Source organism: Arachis ipaensis, chromosome B5 (assembly GCF_059453495.1).
Source record: "Arachis ipaensis isolate K30076 ecotype BB chromosome B5, ASM5945349v1, whole genome shotgun sequence".
Taxonomy (NCBI): domain Eukaryota; kingdom Viridiplantae; phylum Streptophyta; class Magnoliopsida; order Fabales; family Fabaceae; genus Arachis; species Arachis ipaensis.
In genome coordinates, this window is record NC_142440.1 from 48,812,249 (window position 1) to 48,833,969 (window position 21,721).

Below are 21,721 nucleotides of genomic sequence, written 5' to 3' on the forward strand. Positions count from 1 at the left end.
ACTCAAAATGAGCACCAACAAGCTTCCAACCACAATCCAAGCTTTCAAATCCACTCCAACAAGCACAAATAAGTTCCAAAAGCTCCCAAAGCCACAATAATCAAACTATATACATATAAATCACCACAAATCAACCTAGGGTTCAACATAAGCATAATCTCACAAGGGTTTAAGAGCTTTTACCTTTCCCAACAGATTTGATAACACAAATCCAAAGCTAAGCAAGGATTAGAGCAAACCTAAACATCCAAAATCACAAAAACCCATTTAACTCAAAACTCTAATAAAACCCAAAATTTTGAAGAGAGAAACTGGGAAGATTTCTTGATTACCTTGAGGGTTTCTTGGGTGGGTTTTGTAGAGCTCTTCACAAGGAATGCGTAGCCGCAAACGGTGCGGTGATCGGAGCTCCGTAGCTCAAGATATGAGCTTGGGAAGTTTAAAGTGAATAGTAACAATGGTGAAAAGCTCTCACCTCTCTCCTCACTTCAGCTGCTGTTGTGTTTAGGTTATGAGGGTGAAAGTGGCTGAAATGGGTTCATTTAAGTGTATTTATATGTTGGGCTTGGGCCCAACTTGGGCCCGGTCCAACCCGTTAGCGTTTTTAGCCAGTTTGGCCTAAATTCAGGCCAAATCTTTAAAATTAAAGCCGGGTTTTCCATTTCTAATATTTTTCTAAGGTTTTTTGACGGTTTTCACTTTTCTCGTGCGATACTAGGCAGACTTGAACCGGTTCAACCGGTTCAACTGCCGGTTCGCAATTTTTCACGGTTTTTCGTAGAAAGCACATTTTCTGACTCAGAAAGACTCACTGAGTCCAAAAATCACCTTTAAATCCCCAAATTCTCTCTCTAAATTTTTGGAATCTAATTTGGGCAATTAATCACTTTATTAACCGGTTGATTAGTTGCGGTTCTTACATTCTCCCCACCAATTAAGAAATTTTGCCCTCAAAATTTGAATTACCTGAGAAAAGCTCGGGATAATCCTTTCGCATCTCAGACTCCAATTCCCAAGTGTGCTCTTCTACTCCTGCTCGCTCCCAAGTAACTTTAACCAATGGGACATCCTTTCCTCGTAGCTTCTTCACACTAGTGTCATCGATCCTCACTAGTGTCACTTGGAGAGTCAAGTTCTCTTTCAACTTGACCGATTCAGGCTCCAACACATGAGCCGTATCCGACGTGTATTTACGGAGCTGTGACACGTGGAATACGTCATGCAAGTTAGACAGATGAGGTGGCAAAGCTACTTGATATGCCATCGGCCCGAATCTCTTCAAAACCTCAAACGGTCCTATATATCTTGGGTTCAACTTCTTGGTCTTGATTGCTCTTCCAATCCCAGTTGTCGGTGTAACCCTAAGGAATACGTGTTCTCCCACTTCAAACTCTAAGGGTTTCCTTCTCTGATCCGCATAACTCTTTTGTCGACTTTGGGCGGTTAAAATACTTGCACGAATCTTCTTAATGTTCTCAGTAGTCTCTGCTATCAAATCTGGACCCAAAACACTTACTTCTCCAAATTCATACCAACAAAGTGGAGATTGACACTTTCGTCCATACAAAGCCTCATACGGAGCCATCCCAATGCTTGCATGAAAGCTGTTGTTATATGCGACCTCCACCAATGGCATGTAACGATCCCAACTCCCGGGTTGATCAAACACACATGCTCTCAGCATATTTTCCAACGTTTGAATAGTCCTTTCCGATTTTCCATCTGTTTGTGGATGATACGCCGTACTAAGACATAGCTTCGTACCGAAAGCTCTTTGAAAAGCTCCCCAAAACCTTGATGTGAATCGGGGATCACGGTCCGATACTATGCTTGACGGCACACCATGCAACCTCACTATCTCCTTGATGTATAATCTTGCCAATTCCTCCATAGAACAGTTTAGTCGGATAGGCAGAAAATGAGCGGATTTGGTTAAGCGATCTACGATCACCCAAATCACATCAAACCCCGACCTAGTCCTCGGTAAACCGGTAACAAAATCCATAGAAATTCCTTCCCACTTCCACTGAGGAATCTCAAGTGGTTGTAGCATTCCTGACGGTTTTTGATGCTCTATCTTCACTTTCTGGCAGGTCAAACATTTGGATACCACTGTAGCTACATCACCCTTCATCCCCGGCCACCAGAACATCTTCTTCAAGTCATAATACATCTTCGTGCTCCCGGGATGAATAGAAAACCCACTGTTGTGAGCCTCCAACAGCAAATCTCGCCTCAAAATCCCAACATCTGGTATGCAAATCCTTCCCTTGTATCTCCATAACCCTTCATCATCCTTAGTGAATTCTTCGCGTCTCTTATCACCAACTGGTTGAAACAATTGCTGAAACTTCTGCTCATCTTGCTGTGCCCTTTGTATTTCTGATTTAAACATGCTTGAAATCTGTAACTGGTTCAAACAAGCTCTTCCGGCAACTTCACTAATATCCAGCTTAAGATCTACAAACTTATCCACTAGTTCTTCTTCCTTGATTCTCATCCAAGCAATTGTTAAAGATTTCCGACTCAAAGCGTCTGCTACCACGTTCGCCTTTCCAGGGTGATAACTCAACTCGAAATCATAATCTTTAAGCAACTCCATCCACCTTCTCTGGCGCATATTTAACTCTTTCTGATCAAAGATGTACTTGAGACTCTTATGATCAAAAAAGACGCTAAACCTTACTCCGTATAAGTGGTGTCTCCAAATCTTTAATGCAAACACAATTTCCGCTAATTCCAAGTCATGAGTGGGGTAATTCACCTCACGTGGTCTCAGCTGACGCGATGCGTAAGCCACCACATTCCGGTGTTGCATCAACACGCAACCCAAACCCTTCAAAGAAGCATCACAATATACCTCAAACGGTTCACGCGGTTCCGGTAGGATTAGAATAGGTGCTGAAGTTAATCTCTGCTTTAACGTTTGAAAACTTTCTTCACACTCCGACGTCCACTCGAACAGCACTTCTTTCCTTGTCAACTTTGTCATTGGTAGCGTAATCCGGGAAAATCCTTCGATAAATCTCCGGTAATATCCGGCTAAACCCAAAAAGCTTCTGACTTTCGTCACAGTCGTCGGTCTTTCCCATTCCATCACCGCTTCTACTTTAGAAGGATCTACAGCTATTCCTCCCTTACTTACCACGTGGCCTAAGAACTTTACTTCCTCCTTCCAGAACTCACACTTTGACAACTTAGCGTACAACTTCCGCTCCTTTAAGATTTGCAGTACAATCCTCAAGTGTTCCTCATGCTCCTTTACCGTCTTAGAGTAAACTAAGATGTCATCTATGAAAACCACCACGAATTTGTCCAAAAAGGGACGAAACACTCTGTTCATGTAATCCATGAAAATAGCAGGTGCATTCGTTAACCCAAAAGACATTACCGCAAACTCGTAGTGTCCATAGCGTGTTCTAAAGGCAGTCTTAGGGATATCATCTTCCTTCACTCTTATCTGGTGGTAACCGGATCTTAAATCAATCTTGGAAAACACTCCAGCTCCTTGCAATTGATCCATCAAGTCATCTATCCTTAGCAGCGGGTACTTGTTCTTTACTGTCACTTTATTTAACTGTCAGTAATCCACACACAAACGCATCCCTCCATCTTTCTTCTTCACCAATAAAACTGGCGCTCCCCACGGTGATACACTCGGTCGAATGAACCTCTTATTCAAAAGCTCTTCCAACTGAGTCTTTAGCTCTGCCAGCTCTATAGGAGCCATTCTATATGGTGCAATCGATACTGGTCCGGCTCCCGGTACCAATTCAATCGCAAACTCAATTTCCCTTTGAGGTGGGAACTCAGGGATATCTTCCGGGAACACTTCTGGAAAATCTCTAACCACCGGAATTTGATCTAAGTTCTGGGCATCGCCCAACGCATTAGCAGCCAACAGAATATAACCCTGACACTCCTTCCCACTATAATGCACCATTACAGAGTTCAGGTAATACCCCGTAGCTACCACTGCTCCATTTTCTCCTTCCGGCATAAATCGAATTGTCCGTTCAAAGCAATCCAACAAAATCCGGTTCTTCGACAACCAATCAAACCCCAAAATCATCTCCAGCCCCACCATTGGTAAACAGATCAAATCGTGTACAAAGTCTCTACCCTCAAGCTTGAAACCTACTTGTCTACAACCTGACCTAGTCATAACTGTTTGATGCGGAGTATGTACATGTATATCAAAAGGTAACTCTGATACTTTCAAGCCTAATTCCTCAACTTTAGCAAATGAAATAAATGAATGCGAAGCTCCGGTATCTTATAATGCAACTGAGGATTTATCACCAATTAGACATATACCTTTCATCAAAGGATCCGCCTTGGAAGCATCCTTGGCATTCACAGCAAAGACTCGACCTTGATGCTGACTCTGGCCCGCATTCTGATTCCTCCCACGAGGGCAATCCCTCGCAATGTGGCCAGGTAACCCACACTTGAAGCAACCACCTAAACCAATCTTACATGAGTCATAAGGGTGAAAACATCCACAACGATCACAAGCTAAATCCGGAGAACTCTTACTCTAATTTCCTCTGCCTTTAGCATACTGAAACTGATTCTGATTGTTCTTTCTGAAGCCCCCTTGGCCTTGAGGAGTATATCCCCCTCTTTTGAAGCTTTGTCCTCTAGGATGAAAATACTTGCCACACCCACGACTAGAGCTCCCTCCATGAGTGTCTTTAGATGCCGCCACTGTCTTGGCATACTCTTCCACTACCCTTGCTTTGTTCACCAAGTCGGAGAAGACACGGATCTCCATAGGAGCCACAGCAGTCATAATGTTGTCCTTCAAGCCCCTTTGGTACTTAATGCACCTCCAGCTCTCGAAAGTTTCCGGGTCACCCTGACATACCCGAGAAAACCTACAAAGCTCTTCGAACTTGTTGGTGTACTCTGCCACAGACATGGAACCTTGCTTCAGCTGCATTAGCTCCATCTCCTTTGCTTCCCTTGCAGACTCAGGAAAGTATTTCTTGTAGAAAGCCGTTTGGAACACCTCCCATGGAATGTCGGCGTTCTGAAGCTGTAGCAAACGACACTCAGCTTGCCAACAGGGATGGGCCTCTCCCGCTAGCTGATAAGCGACAAACTCTACATATTGATTGAGAGGAACATGCTGCGCCTATAAAGCACGCTCTATAGCCTGGAACCAGTGGTCCGCTTCAATAGGATCTGTGGATCCTCAGAAAGTTGGCGGATGAACCTTGAGGAACGTCGCCAGGGTCATCAGAACTCCTCCTGTGTTATCGCCGTTACCCTCAGCATTATCATTGGTATTCCCTTCGCCATTCCCATTTCCGTTGCCATTCTCAGTCGGTTGGCCCAATCTCTGCACTGCTTGCAGAGTCGCAGCAGCATTAGCTTCCATGGTGTTAGCGAGATTCGCCATTGCCGCCATGAATTCGGTGTGATTGTCAACTGGTTGCTCATTCCTACTTCCCCGTGTACGCGTTCAACCTCGCCCGCGAGTAGCCATGTAGGATTCCTGTCTACACCAAACAATAGATATCAAGGTGATCAGTCTCAATATCAAAATTTAGTGCTTCAATTATCCCAAACAGGCACTCACAAACAAGCATGCTATGCATATATCAAACTGATAACCTAATAGCATCAAAGAAAAGACACACAGAGTATGCAATGAAGCACAATCGGTCCATCCCTCAGGCTCACGAGGACGAACCGCTCTGATACCACTAAATGTAACACCCTAATTAGCATAAGCCTTACCTCGCGTCGTAAAGCCAAGGTCAATCAGAGATTACGACAGTTCTAAACTCATACATATATATATATAGAAAGAATAGTATAATCTAGAAGCCCGATGAGAGATATAGCTCAAAAACAGAATTTCGAAGCACAAACGTACTAACGGAGCTACTAGCTTAAGGCATAAGAAACAGAGAATATATAACAAAAGATAAGTATATAATATCATAGGGAACTAGTCACGACTCGCGGAGTTTAAGCCGACTAGCCATATACTGATATACAAAACCATACAGTGAAAACAGCTTATACAAGTTTTGTTCTCTCAAATACATGCCTCTAGGAAAAACAAAATACAAAAGGAGAGATGTATAAACAAAATAAACCAAAAAGAACTCCAAAATGATCCAAGATTCTCTGCTCCTGTCACCAACCAAAGCAACTCACCGAGGTGGGTTGCGACCTGCATCTGAAAAACACAACAACAATATGGTATGAGAACCGGCGGTTCTCAGTATGGTAACAGTTCCCAGTGATATAGGATATAAGACCCCGGGACATCAAAGGCAATCCTAAGCTTCATATCAATCACAAGATTCAACTTAAAGCATTCTAAAACATTTAAGCATAATATACCAACTTGACTTAAATAAACCAGGTTATCTATCTTAAGGGATTTCTATTCTAACCAAACACCGCTGTCCCACAGCCTTCACCAACCGATCCTCCATGCAATCCCATCGCCACCGCCTTCCAAACCTCCTCAATCCCAGCAGAAAACACAGATAATGTTCAAAGCAAGTAAAGCACAAGTAGTAGCATATATGGCAAATAATTCAGATAGTAAGTAAGCATGTTATTCAATTAGGCAAACCATTACAAGTAGACAAAGCATACAAGCAGATAGGAAATACATATGATGAATGCGTGCCCTACTGGCTGTGATATCACATTGTCGGTTCAACTGCCAACCCGACACATCTCCATGGAGACGTCGCCCTTCGGATTTCTCATATGGGAACCCCCGAGATATAGTGCCCGGATCACTGTCTAGGTACCGGCGCCTGCTCGCCCTATAGATCCGAAGGGATGCGAGCGGGATATTCTTGCCTTAGACCTCACATCTCAACGTAAAATGCTGTTATAGAAGCTTACAACCTTGTTGAAAAGGCAAAATAGTTGAAAACAAATAAATTTTTGAGAAACAGGACGTGTGCACCCGCACATATCAGAAATAATGAAATTCTGCAACTTTGGAAAATTTCAGATTTTTAACATCAACTTTGAATGATCATAACTTCCTCTACCAAATTCCAATTTTTTTACAAACTTTATATCGATTCGAACAGTTTTCAATAAGCTTTAATGCTAAACTAATTTCAATAAATTTTGAAAACCAAGGCATAAGTTATGATTAGACAAAATATACCAAAAGTCAACTTTTACCAAGACTCACAAGAATCTCAATTTACCAACTTTCATAACCCAATCCAACCAAAACCGCATCAATTCTATCACATATCAGAATTTACCATTTTCCATATCCAATTTACCACTCCACTATATATAATCATCAATTCTCACTATCAAATACATAATAATACCCTTACTAACCATCATCATTATTAATTTCAACATCAAACTCCAACATCATACTATCAACATCAATATAACCATTTATCAACAATCCCAACACTCACCTTCAATTACCAAAAATATCAATATTTATAATCCATTTTCAACCGCATCAACAAACCCTCATCAACAACAATAAATCATACATCCCTCATCAACCTGTATAATCATTAAATTCCAACAACATCATTATTCATCATCAATCATTAAATACCAACAACCTCATCAACAACACTAATCATCAATACTCATTAACACCAACAATTCTCCATAATCATCCTTAATCACAATATTCCAAGGATACCAACAATTAACATCAATTTACACATAATCATTCATACACCAACAACATTCAATCCTATCTTAGGGTCAACTAGCCTAAGTGTCCATGAATATTATATACTACATAGAGGAAACCGAAACCATACCTTGGCCGATTTCCTTTATGCACCCAAACTCAAAATGAGCACCAACAAGCTTCCAACCACAATCCAAGCTTTCAAATCCACTCCAACAAGCACAAATAAGTTCCAAAAGCTCCCAAAGCCACAATAATCAAACTATATACATATAAATCACCACAAATCAACCTAGGGTTCAACATAAGCATAATCTCACAAGGGTTTAAGAGCTTTTACCTTTCCCAACAGATTTAATAACACAAATCCAAAGCTAAGCAAGGATTAGAGCAAACCTAAACATCCAAAATCATAAAAACCCATTTAACCCAAAACTCTAATAAAACCCGATATTTTGAAGAGAGAAACTGGGAAGATTTCGTGATTTCCTTGAAGGTTTCTTGGGTGGGTTTTGTAGAGCTCTTCACAAGGAACGCGTAGCCGCAAATGGTGCGGCGATCGGAGCTCCGTAGCTCAAGATATGAGCTTGGGAAGTTTAAAGTGAATAGTAACAATGGTGAAAAGCTCTCACCTCTCTCCTCACTTCAGCTGCTGTTGTGTTTAGGTTATGAGGGTGAAAGTGGCTGAAATGGGTTCATTTAACTGTATTTATATGTTGGGCTTGGGCCCAACTTGGGCCCGGTCCAACTCGTTAGCATTTTTAGCCCGTTTGGCCTAACTTCGGGCCAAATCTTTAAAATTAAAGCCCAGTTTTCCATTTCTAATATTTTTCTAAGGCTTTTTGACGGTTTTCACTTTTCTCATGTGGTACCAGGCAGACTTGAACTGGTTCAACCGATTCAACTGCCGTTTCGCGATTTTTCACAGTTTTTTGTAGAAAGCACATTTTCTGACTCAGAAAGACTCACTGAGTCCAAAAATCACCTTTAAATCCCCAAATTCTCTCTCTAACTTTTGGGAATCTAATTTGGACAATTAATCACTTAATTAACCGGTTGATTAGTTGCGGTTCTTACACTTGTGGTGTTGAAGAAGGATTATCTTCAACTGGAGTAGTAGGAAGGCTTGTAGTGGCTGCTGAGAGTCTGTTAGGTATTTCCTGTTAGCACGGCTTTGGTGTCCCCAGCTCTGTAGGAGACTCCGGCTGCTAAGACAAGATCTGAGACCAAGGCGGGGAAAGGTAAGTTGTCCGCAATTTGTACGTGTTCCATAGCATTCCGGATATGTCTTGAGAGATTCAGAGGTTAGTCTGTAAGGATGCACCATAGTAGAATAGCCATGTCCGCAATGAAGGAGGACTCATGAGTGCTCGGAAAGACGTAATGGGACATGATCTGTGCCCATACGCGAGCCTCCAAGGTAAGTGCTGAAGCCAAGATTCCCTTAGGGCGGGTACGGTGGTATCCGTAGATCCAACGGCTGCCAGGTGCTGCGATGATTCCGAGAACAGAGTCCCAGTCAAATTGGTATCTCTGGCGCTGAAGGGCGGCTTCTTGAAAAGCGTCCATTCCTACTGGAATAGGGGGAAGACTCAGAGCTTGCTGAATGGCCTCTTCTGTGATAGGGACTTACTTCTGCCAGACATAAACAGACTGCAGGGTCGGCATGTAGAAGTTGGAGTAGAACTCAACTACCCAAGAAAGATTGACCTGCCTTGGCTGTCTCCGTAGGAAACCCCATTGTCTTCGCTCAATTTGCGGCTCAACAAAGGTGGCAATATTGGACGGGAGGATAAGAAGGTATTCATTGTTATAGTTCCTTTCTGCCAGGATAGGGAACATCTGCTCACAGTAGCGATTGGAAAATCGCGCAGCGTCCTTTGCTGGAAAGGCTTTCTCCTTTTTATTAACCTTTATTATCCTCTTAACTCGTTTTGTTGAGGGCTTGACTGCAGTTGAAGAAGGATCTGCCACTAATGCTCTTTTAGTTCCTCTTCTTGTTGGTGGTTTGGAAGTTGCTTTCTCCTTTCCTTTCTTGGTGGCCATCCTGAAAGAAGGGAAGAGAAAGAAAATTAAATTTAAAGAGATATACAGCAAGGAAGGAAACGGAAAAAGAGGGTGAATGATGCACATCAAAATGTAGATGACATTAACACATGCTCTCGAGTGCATATGAAAAGCCAACAGTGGAAAATAACTGGTGCATACAAAGACAAGTGGATGCAAGGCGTTTATTGGCATGCCGGGAAAGGGCATGAGTAGCACAGACCAAGCAATACTTTGTAACAAGCCAAAATGTTTGTATTGACAATAAAATTCAATTAATATCATAGTAAGGGAAAGTTGTGAAAAGCAAGCATTGAATAGTATAGCATAGAGAAGTGCATAATGCCATATGAGCTTTTTCACAAACACATAGCATGCATGGTGAATAGGGTATAGAAAATATGAAGATGAATATGCAAGCAATCCCTTAAATAGGAGAAAAAAATAAAAGTCAAATAATTTACAATAATCCATAAGCATATAATGAGGGATGATGACTCCAAAAAGTTTCTAGCACCATGTAAAAAGGAAAAGAAGGAGAAGAAAAATAAAATAAAAAAAATTTAAAAGAAAAAGAAAAGAAAAGGAAATAATATTATATATACATAAAATAATAAGAATGATAGAAAAGAGAAGAAGGAAGAAGAAGGTAAAACCTTGTTAATGGTGGTGAGAGAGATAGAGAGTGAAAGGTGAGATAGAAAGGGGAAGGGGGAAGGAAGAAATAAGGAGGGAAAAGAAAAATTAGGATTGGGAGGAGGGGAAGATAAGGTATGTGGCAATTTTAGGTTGAGCTGTGCAGCGCATACGACGCGGCCGCATGGGGCACGCGTTCGCGTGGGTGCGCTTCCAGGTAAGGGGGCACGATCGCGTCGGTCACGCGGTTGCGTGACCCATGTTACGCTGCTGGCGCGAGTGCAGCCTCGCTCCAGCACAACTCTCTGTTCAATTTATTTTAATTGCCAAAATTGGGTGACGCGATCGCGTGGGTCACGCGATCGCGTGAGTATGCGTTATAAATGGGTGACGCGGCCGCGTCGGCAACGCGGTCGCGTGACAAGGATTGTGCTTCCAGCACCAATCCAGTATCACTCTCGCACAGAATGTTACTGTGCACCCTTTTAGGTCGAAAACTCAGGGCACGCGGCCGCGTGGGGCACGCGGTCGTGTGGGAGGCCATGATTCCCATGCGACGCAAACGCGTCAGGGACGCGATCGCGTGGGTCGATTTGTGCCATTGGCACGCCTCCAGCCACGCTCCAGCGTAACTCTCTGTTCATTTATTTTTTTCTCCACCGCCCTTGCGACGCGGATGCGTCGCTGATGCGATCGCGTCGCGTGGCGAAAAACCCTTTTTTTTTAAGGAAACATAAAGACATGTAAATGAAAGAGCACGAAAGCACTAATAAAGAGAAGAGTTATTAAAGAAGAAAAACTAAAAGTGAAGAAAAGAACGATCATACCGCGGTGGGTTGTCTCCTACCAAGCACTTTGCTTTAACGTCCGTAAGTTGGACGCTCCACTAGCTCAATCTGCTGCAATGTGGGGATCTTCCAAGCAGAAGATCTCAAGCTCCTTATTTTTCTACACCTTCTCACCATGGTATAGCTTCAGGCGTTGTCCATTAACCTTAATAAGTTCAGAGCTTGAAGGATGGCTTAGGTGATAAACTCCGTACGGTTCAGCCTTCTCTACTCTGTATGGACCTTCCCATTTTGATCTCAACTTACTAGGCATGAGCCTTAGTCGAGATTTGTAAAGGAGGACAAAATCTCCAGGTTGGAACTCTTTCTTCTTGATGTTTTGATCATGCACAGCTTTCATCTTTTTCTTGTAAATTCTGGAATTCTCATAAGCTTCTAGGCGAAGGTTCTCCAGTTCCTGCAGTTGCAACTTTCTTTCAACTCCAGCATTCTCAATTCCCATGTTGCACTCCTTAACTGCCCAGAAGGCTGTGTGTTCTATTTCAACTGGGAGATGACAAGCTTTTCCGTAAACCAAGCGGAAGGGGCTCATCCCAATGGGTGTCTTGTATGCTGTTCTGTATGCCCACAGTGCATCTTGTAGCCTGGTGCTCCAGTCTTTTCTATGAGGCTTTACTATCTTTTGCAAGATATGCTTAATTTCTCTATTTGACTCCTCGGCTTGCCCATTAGTTTGGGGATGGTAAGCTGTTACAACTTTATGGATTATCCCATGCTTCTTCATCAATCCTGTTAGTCTCCTGTTACAAAAATAGGTGCCTTGATCGCTCACGATCGCTCGTGGTGATCCAAAGCGACATATAATATGGTTTCTCACAAAGGAAACAACGGTGTTAGCATCATCAGTGCGGGTAGGAATTGCTTCCACCCATTTGGAAACATAATCCACAGCTAACAATATATAAAAATATCCATTAGAATTTGGAAATGGACCCATGAAGTCAATTCCCCAAACATCAAAAATTTCACAGAAGAGCATATATTGTTGAGGCATCTCATCCCTCCTGAATATATTACCAAATTTCTGGCATGAGGGGCAAGATTTACAAAACTCAGCAGCGTCTCTAAAAAGAGTAGACCACCAGAATCCGCAGTCTAAGATATTTCTAGCTGTTCTTTGAGGGCCAAAATGTCCTCCACTCTCATATGAGTGATAGGCCTCTAAAATGGACTGGAATTCTGATTGAGACACACAACGTCCAATTATCTAGTCAGCGCCACATCTCCATAAATATGGGTCATCCCATATATAATATTTAGACTCGCTTTTCAGCTTGTCTCTTTGATGTTTAGAAAAATGTGGAGGAAATGTGCGGCTAACTAAATAATTAGCGACAGGTGCATACCAAGGGACTACCTCGGATACTGCTTGCAGGTTGTCAAAAGGAAAATTATCATCTATAGGAGTAGAATCATCCTTAATATGTTCAAGGCGACTCAAGTGGTCTGCTACTAAATTCTGATTACCACTCCTATCCTTTATTTCTAAATCAAATTCTTGTAACAGCAGTATCCAACGTATAAGTCTTGGTTTGGATTCCTTTTTAGCTAATAGATACTTTAGAGCTGCATGGTCCGAATATACTACTACTCTAGTACCAAGTAAATAAGCTCGGAATTTATCCAGAGCAAAAACAATAGCAAGAAGCTCTTTCTCAGTAGTAGTATAATTGGACTGGGCAGTGTCTAAAGTCTTAGACGCATAGGCAATAACAAAAGGATCCTTACCTTCATGCTGAGCCAGCGTTGCTCCCACTACATGGTTGGAAGCATCGCACATGATTTCAAACGGCTGGCTCCAGTCTGGTCCTCTCACAATTGGGGCTTGAGTTAGAGCAGTCTTCAGCTTATCAAACGCTTGTTTGCAATCCTCACTGAACTCGAACTCAATATCCTTCTGCAGTAATCTGGATAAGGGAAGTGCCACCTTACTAAAGTCCTTAATAAATATCCTGTAGAAACCTGCATGGCCAAGGAACGAACGGACTTCCGTCACAAAAGCGGGGTAAGGTAAACTAGAAATAACATTCACCTTTGCTGGGTCTACAGAAATGCCATTATTAGATACCACATGTCCTAATACAATCCCTTGTTTTACCATAAAGTGGCATTTTTCGAAATTCAATACAAGGTTTGTATTAACACATCTATCTAATACTCTAGATAATCCCTCTAAGCAAAGGTTAAAAGAATCACCATAAATGCTAAAATCGTCCATAAAAACTTCTATACAGTCCTCAATAAGATCAAAGAAAAGACTCATCATGCACCTTTGGAAGGTAGCTGGTGCATTGCACAAGCCAAATGGCATTCTCTTATAAGCATAAGTCCCAAAAGGACATGTAAAAGTAGTCTTTTCCTGATCCTCAGGAGCTATATGAATCCGGAAATAACCTGTGTAACCATCTAAAAAGCAATAATGTGATTTACCTGACAGGCGATCCAGCATTTGATCAATGAATGGAAGTGGGTAGTGATCCTTACGGGTAGCTTGGTTGAGATGCCTGTAATCAATGCAGACTCTCCAAGCATTCTGAACTCTAGTTGCTATGAGCTCTCCATGCTCACTCTTCACTGTAGTGACTCCAGATTTCTTGGGTACCACTTGTACTGGGCTTACCCATTCACTGTCTGAAATGGGATATATGATACCTGCTTCCAATAATCTGGTCACTTCCTTTTTGACAACTTCCAAGATGGTGGGATTCAATCTTCTTTGTGGTTGACGGACAGGTCTTGCTCCCTTTTCTAAAAATATTCTGTGCTCGCATACTTGAGGGTTGATTCCCACTATGTCTGCCAAACTCCACCCAATTGCCTTCTTATGCTTCCTCAGTACATCAAGTAACTGCTCTTCTTGTTGAGAAGTCAGTTCCCTTGCAATAATAACCGGAAGCTTCTGCTCATCCTCAAGATAAGCATATTTGAGATGTGGAGGGAGAGGTTTCAATTCTAACTTTTGATCATGGGCGGGCTCTGGATTATCTGGGGCTTGTGAAAATGGCGAAGTGCCCCCATTGTCAGTTAAGAGGGTCCCCACACTTGGACCTTGTTCAGTGTGCCTCTCTTCAAACTCTTCCTTTTGAACTTCAGCCACACTTTCGTCTATGACATCACACTAAAAGATAGAACGATCTTCTGGGGGGTTGTCAATGACTCCATTCAGATTGAAGATTACTATGCGGCCATCTATTTCAAAGGAGTATGTTCCTGAAAAAGCATCCAATTTGAATTTTGATGTCTTCAGGAATGGTCTTCCAAGTAGGATTGATGATGGCTTATCTGAATCATTGTAGGGCATCTCCAAGATATAAAAATCAGTGGGAAATGTGAGCCCTTTAATGTTCACCAAAATATCTTCAGCAACTCCAGCCACTGTAATAATGCTTTTATCTGCTAACACAAAACGAGCTGCCGACCTTTTTAAGGGAGGGAGCCTCAAAACATCATATATAGACAAAGGCATTATACTGACACATGCTCCTAAATCACACATGCAATCATAAATTACTATACCACCAATAGTACAACTAACTATGCAAGGACCTGGATCACTACATTTTTCAGGTAATCCTCCCATTAAAGCAGATATAGAACTACCTAAAGGAATAGTTTCTAATTCATTAATTTTGTCTTTATGGATACATAAGTCTTTTAGAAACTTTGCATATTTAGGTACCTACTGAATAACATAAAAAAGAGGAACAGTTACCTCAACCTTTTTGAATATCTCTACCATTTTAGGATCGGGTTCCAGCTGCTTCCTGGGCTTTCTTGCAAGTTGTGGAAATGGAATAGGAGTAGTGTTTTCTGTGGTGCCTGTGCCTTTTGGTGCTTCCTCCTGTGGTTGAGTTGTTTCTTCTTCAGCTGTGTTCTGTATATCCTCTTCCTCTTCAACATCTTCGATTTCTACCACCTCTTCAGCTGAGGCGTATTCTGGTGAGCTTGGTTCCTCCTGATTCCTCTCCTGCAGTGTGGTTCCGGACCTCAAGGTGATGGCATTAATGCCTCCCTTTGGATTGGGTAATGGTTGAGAGGGGATTCCAGTGGTGCTTGAAGGTTGGTTACTGGAATTTTGTGCTGATCCAAACTCTGTCATAAAAGCTTACAGAGTAGAGGTGAGACCATTCAGACTGGCATTAATACTATTCATGATGTGGTTTTCCATGGTCTGTTGTCTTTTCTCAAAAGATTGTAGTAGATCTTCATTAGAAAATAATGAAGAATGAGTAAATTGAGAGGTCTGCTGCTGAGTTTTCTTTTGTCCTTGGTTCTGCCTCAGGATAGGTGCTCTGTAAGATTGATTTTGCTGCCTGTTGTTATTATTATTCAACTTCTGATTTTCCTGATTATCTCTGCCTCCTCTGTTATTGTTGTCCCTCTAATTCTGGTTTGAATTGTCCTGCCATCCATGGTTATTATTTCCACTTTGATTGTACCCTTGGTTGGGGCGGTCATAGAAGTTGTGAGTGGATGCCACCATGTTGTCTTCTTGTTGGAGCTGCGGGCATTCATCAGTGTAACGGCTATAATCAGCATAGATTCCGCAAATTCTTTGTGGGACTAGTTGTTGGTTTTGCTGTGGTGGAGGAGGTTGAGCTTGCTGAGCTTGTTGATTCAACTGCATTTGCTTCAGCAAGTTGGTCATTTCACAGATGCTTTGAGTCAGAGCAGCAGTCTCTCTGCTAGAAGATACTTCTGCAACAGCTTTTGAATGGCCTTGCTTCTGTCTGTGGGTCCTAGTGGATTCAGCTAAATCACTGATCAATTGCCAAGCTTCATCAGTGGTCTTGTACTTCTTCATAGACCCATTGCTGGCACTTTCCAGTGTGGTCTTATCTTGGGGCCTCATACCCTGTGTAATATAGCTGAGTAGCACGATCTTGTCAATCATGTGATGGGGGCATGCTTCCAGAAGATTATTGAAGCGCTCCCAGTATTCAAAGAGAGTCTCATTGTCATCCTGAACAATTGTGGAGATATCCTTCCTCAGTTTATCAGTAACTTCACATGGAAAGAATTTCTCCAGAAACTCCTTTCTGAGTGTATCCCAGTTAGATACATTTGCTAGAGGTTGAGTGTAGTACCACTCTCTTGCTTTTCCCTCAAGAGAAAATGGAAAAGCTTTCAGCAGAATTGAAGTTTCATCAGTGCCATCACGCCTGACAGTAGAACAGGCTGCCTAAAAATCTCTCAAGTGCTTGATAGGCTCTTGAGCAGGTAGGCCATGAAACTTGGGCATCAAATTTAGCAATGCGGTCTTTATTTCAAAATCTGTAGCTATCGCTGGATGATGCGCTTGAAACGGTTGCATTGTAAAATCAAAGGCTCCTTCCTCCTGGATGGTAACTATCCTAGCTGCCATGTTTTCTGCACGTAAAACAACCGAATCAGTAGAACGGGGGCTGGTTTCTTCCTCAGATTCACTTTCAGATCCGCCCTCAGAGCGGGCTAACCGACGCTGTTCTCATCTTATTCGTGAAATTGTCCTTTCAATTTCAGGATCGAATATTAGCAAGCGTGGATCAGGAAGTGAACGCGTCATTTGACGGAAGAAACATGCAGCTCATAGTAGCAAAATAAAATAAAATGCAAATAAATAAATTCTAATCAATAAAATTAGCACTCTATTGCAACTCCCCGGCAACGGCGCCAAAAATTGATGAGACGCAGAGGCTGGTGAATTAAAAATTATTAAAATAGTTACGTTGCAAGTATAGTTCTTAACTCACCGAAAATCTGCCTATCAATTTAGAAGTATGTCACAGAGAGTTTGAATTAAAAATTACTGGGAGTTTTAAGTCCCAGGTCGTCTCCCAACGAGTTGCAGAAAAGTGTGCTATCTTATTAATCAGATGTTCAAAGAAGTTAAGTTAAGTAAATTGGAATTTAAATTGAGGAAATTTAATTAATATGAGTAAAAGCCTTGACCGGGAGTTGATTGGTTGGAATTTCTACTAGTGTTGGAGTGATTGTAAGATTAATTTATAATTAATGGTTGTTCTGTTTGGTTATCCTTTACTAGGTAAGGGAAAGTCAAACAAGTTGGAATGCCAGATCTGTTCACAAGTTGCAACCCACTTAGTTCAAAGGGATTGGCGTTGGTGACAGGATAGCAATCCAACATTTAACGCAATTACAAATTTTTCCTTCAATCCTTCCAACTCAAGAGTTCCTTTTAATCAACTCCCCATCAAGTAAAGAAACTACTCACGCATTGTAAATAATAAATCCATAGCACATGAAAGGGAATTAAAAGAAGACATGATTATTGGAATTGAAATTGAATTAAAAAGAAATAATCCTTGCATTAATTAATCATAAAAGTATTCAAATAACAAAATTGAACAAAACAAAGAACATGGAAGCATGAAACCAAGTTAAGAAAACGAACTAGAATGACGAAGTCTTGATGATGAAATAACTCTTCTCAATGTTCCAATGCTAAGATCAATTGAAAATTAAAAATTCTAAAACCTAGAGAGAAAAACCTAAGAGAGTAAAACTAGATCTAAAACTGTCTCTGAATGAATGTGTTGTTTGTTTCTGCATATTCTCTGACTCTAGTCTGCTGTTCCGGGCCAAGAACTGGGTCGAAATAGGATCCAAAATCGCCCCCAGCGAATTTTGCAGATTATGCAGATCGCACATATCACGCGATCGCGTCATCCATGCGGACGCGTCACTTGCGCTTTTCCTCGCCACGCGTTCGTGTCGTCCACGCTACCGCATCGCTTGGGCTTTCCAATCCGCGCGGCTGCGTGAGCCATGCGGCCGCGTTGCTGCGATTTGCTCTCCTTCACGCGGTCGCGTGAGCCACGCGACCGCGTCACTTCTCGCTGGTTATCTCCTCAAATTCTTGTGTTTCTTCCATTTTTGCTAGCTTCCTTCCTAATATCCAACTCATTCATGCCCTATAAAATCTGAAACTCTTAACACACAGATCACGGCATCGAATGAAATAAAGGAGAATTGAAATTAAATAATTAAAGTCTCTAGGAAGCAGTTTTCAAACATGTAATAAATTCTGGAAAGAAATCTAATATGCATTCTAATTTAATGAATAAGTGGGTAAGGATCATGATAAAACTACATAATTAAACACAATATAAACCATAAAATAGTGGTTTATCAATCTCCTGACTAAGATTTACAAAATAACCATAGCTTGTTTCAAGCCGACAATCTCTGTGGGATCGACCCTTACTCACGTCAGGTATTACTTGGACGACCCAGTGCACTAGCTGGTTAGTTGTGCGGAGTTGTGAAAAGTGCGATCACAATTTCGTGCACCACTTATCTTATTTTATTTTCAAATCTTTCTTAATTAGTTACTTGTTTTCTCTTACCTCTTTTTCAAAACTTCCAAACTAATTAATCTCTCTTCTATTTTCGAAAACTTCTTACCTATTTCTCGTTCTTCTTTTGCAAAATTCACCTATTTAATTTTCAAATCTTTTTAATCAATTTGTTATCTTAGTTTTTAATTTTCTTCTTTTTTTCGAATTTATTTAATAAATAAAAATAAAAACAAAAATATTTTAATTCTAGTTTCTCTTTTTACTTCTCAATATCCAAATTCTCCTACCTTTCTTCACCATGAACCCAAATGGGAATGAACAGTTCAGAAGAATTTCGGGGTACTATATAGCCCCCACTCCTGACTTCTATGGGAGAAGTATCAATATACACCCCATTAGAGCAAGTAATTTTGAGCTAAATCCTCAGCTCATTACTCTGGTGCAGCAAAACTGCCAGTACTCTGGACTTCTACAGGAAGAGCCTACTAAGTTCCTGGCAAACTTTTTACAAATTACTGACACAGTACGTACTGAGGGAGTAGATCAAAATGTCTACAGACTGCTACCCTTTCCCTTTGCTGTAAGAGATCAATCAAAGAGGTGGTTAGATAACCTACCCAAATCCAGCTTGAAAACCTTGAGGCAGCTAGTAGACAAGTTTTTGAATCAATACTTCCCCCAAAGGAAGTTGACTCAGTTAAGATTGGACATCCAAGGCTTCAAGCAAAAGAATAATGAATCTCTTCATGATGCCTGGGGAAGGCATAGAAGAATGCTACGAAAATGCCCCACTGAAATATTTTCAAAATGGGTGCAATTAGACATCTTTTATTATGGCCTCACAGACATGGCTAGAATGTCCCTAGACTACTTTGCTGGTGGTTCTATACATATGAGGAAAACAATTGTAGAGGCCCACGAATTTATTGAGACAGTTGCCATGAACCAGCATTTGTACTCGGTTGATGAGACTTCCATAAAAGGAGAGGTTAAGGCAATATCTACTGAATCCAACCCTCCAAAACAAGAAGGCCCATTGACTCAGCAGCTACATGCCCTTGCACAGTAGTTGTAGGAATTTCAAGAGGCTTTGCAAGAAACTCAGACTTCTAATAGGATTGTAAAAGCATAGCTAAGTCAAACTAGGAAGCAATTATCTAAGTAGATAAAAGATGAGTGTCAGGCGATCCAACTGAGGAGTGGGAAAATATTGAACACCCAACCTCAGAATAACAGGAGACCAGGGAAAAAAGCTGACAGAGGATAACCAGATTGCTGTCCAAGATACCTCTGAGGATGTTGCATGCCCAAAGAGGGATGTCATTGGTGTTCAACGCCAAGAAGGGGTGCTCACTCCTGGCGTTGAACTCCCAAAGGGGGGCAGCACTCTTGGCATTCAACACCAAGAATGGATACCCACCCTTGATGTTGAACGCCCAAAAGGGGGTAATTCTCCTGGCGTTGAACGCCAGGAAGGGGGCAACAAGGGCGTTGAATGCTCAACCAAGGATGGTTAGACACATGCAAGTGCTGATAAGACCCTTCCTAAGCAAGCTACTGACCCTCCTTCCAATTCTATAGGCATTCAACCTACATCAACTAAGGTTGATGAGTACAGGGCCAAGATGCCATTTCCTTAAAAACTCCGTCAAGCAAAAAAAGATAAACAGTTTGCCCGCTTTGCGGATTATCTCAAGACACTTGAGATCAAGATTCCTTTTGCAGAGGCTCCTGAGCAGATGCCTTCTTATGCTAAGTTTGAGAAAGACATCTTAAGTCATAAGAAGGATTGACGAGAGGCTGAAATAGTCTTCTTCACTGAAGAATGCAGTGCAGTAATCCAAAAGAGTTTACCAGAGAAACTCAAAGATCCTAGAAACTTTATGATACCCTGCATCTTAGGGGATTCCTACACAAAGACAGCCCTATGTGACCTCGGAGCAAGTATTAACTTAATACCTGCATCATTAATAAAGAGGCTCTGTTTAACTCACGAAGTTAAACCTACCCGCATATGTCTTCAACTTGTTGATGGCTCTGTTAAGCTTCCATCAGGCGTGATTGAGGACATGATTGTCAGGGTTGGACCTATTGCTTTCCTCACAGATTTTGTGGTGCTTGAAATGGACGAGCACAAGAGTGTAACCCTCATTCTAGGAAGACCCGTCCTAGCTATAGGACGATCCCTAATTGACATTCAGAAAGGGGAAGTAACCCTGAGAGTCAATGAGGATGAGGTTGTGCTGAATGCTGTCAAAGCTATGCAACATCCAGACACTCCAGAGGAGTGCATGAGTATTGATATCATTGATTCCCTGGTGGAAGAAGTGAATATAACTACAAGACTCGAAGAAGAGCTGAGAGACATCTTTTATGATGCCCAGCCTGATTTAGAGGAGCCAGAGGAAATAAAGGAGCCTTTGAAAACTTCTAAGGAAGAGGATAAGCCTCCTAAACTCGAGCTCAAGCCATTACCATCATCCTTGAAATGTGCATTTCTAGGAGATAGAGATTCTTATCCTGTGATTATCAGCTTTGCCTTAGAACCACAGGAAGAAAAAGTACTAATCCAAGTGCTAAAGACACACAAGACAGCTCTTGGGTGGACAATAAGTGACCTTAAGGGCATTAGCCCAACCCGATACATGCACAAGATCCTGTTTCAAGATGATGCCAAACCAATGGTTCAACCACAAAGGCGGCTGAATCCAACCATGAAGGAAGTGGTGCAGAAGGAAGTCATAAAATTATGGGAGGCTGGGATTATTTATCCCATTTCTGATAGCCCCTGGGTGAGCCCTGTCCAAATTGTTCCTAAAATGGGAGGCATGACAATGGTTCCTAATGAAAAGAATAAACTGATTCCTACAAGGACAGTTACAGTGTGACGTATGTGTATTGACTACAAGAAGTTCCATAACACCACTAGAAAGGATCATTTTCCTTTGCCATTTATAGACCAAATGCTGGAGAGACTAGCAGGTCATGCATTCTACTGTTTTTGGATGGCTACTCAGGCTATAATCAAATTGCAGTAGATTCTCAGGACCAAAAAAAGATAGCATTTTACATGCCCATATGGCATGTTTGTTTATAGGTGGATGCCATTTGGCTTGTGCAATGCACCTACTACCTTTTAGAGGTGTATGCTCTCCATCTTCTCTGATATGGTGGATAAGTTCCTTGAAGTGTTTGAGGATGACTTCTTCGTCTTTGGAGACTTATTTGAC

General features: G+C 41.7%; 1 long non-coding RNA gene and 1 other non-coding gene across 2 annotated transcripts; one reads left to right on the top strand and one right to left on the bottom strand.

Annotated features, from left to right (window-relative positions):
• Position 1: 1 nt before the first annotated feature.
• On the bottom strand, positions 2-358 carry LOC148564115 (uncharacterized). The gene is made up of 3 exons (XR_015883452.1): positions 333-358; positions 184-239; positions 2-105 (listed from the first exon to the last, which is right to left on the bottom strand). It is a non-coding gene; the product is annotated as an uncharacterized LOC148564115 (long non-coding RNA).
• A 15,720-nt stretch (positions 359-16,078) lies between these two features.
• LOC148564116 (small nucleolar RNA R71) lies at positions 16,079-16,186 on the top strand. Its single transcript, XR_015884766.1, has one exon. It is a non-coding gene; the product is annotated as a small nucleolar RNA R71 (small nucleolar RNA).
• Positions 16,187-21,721: the final 5,535 nt, after the last annotated feature.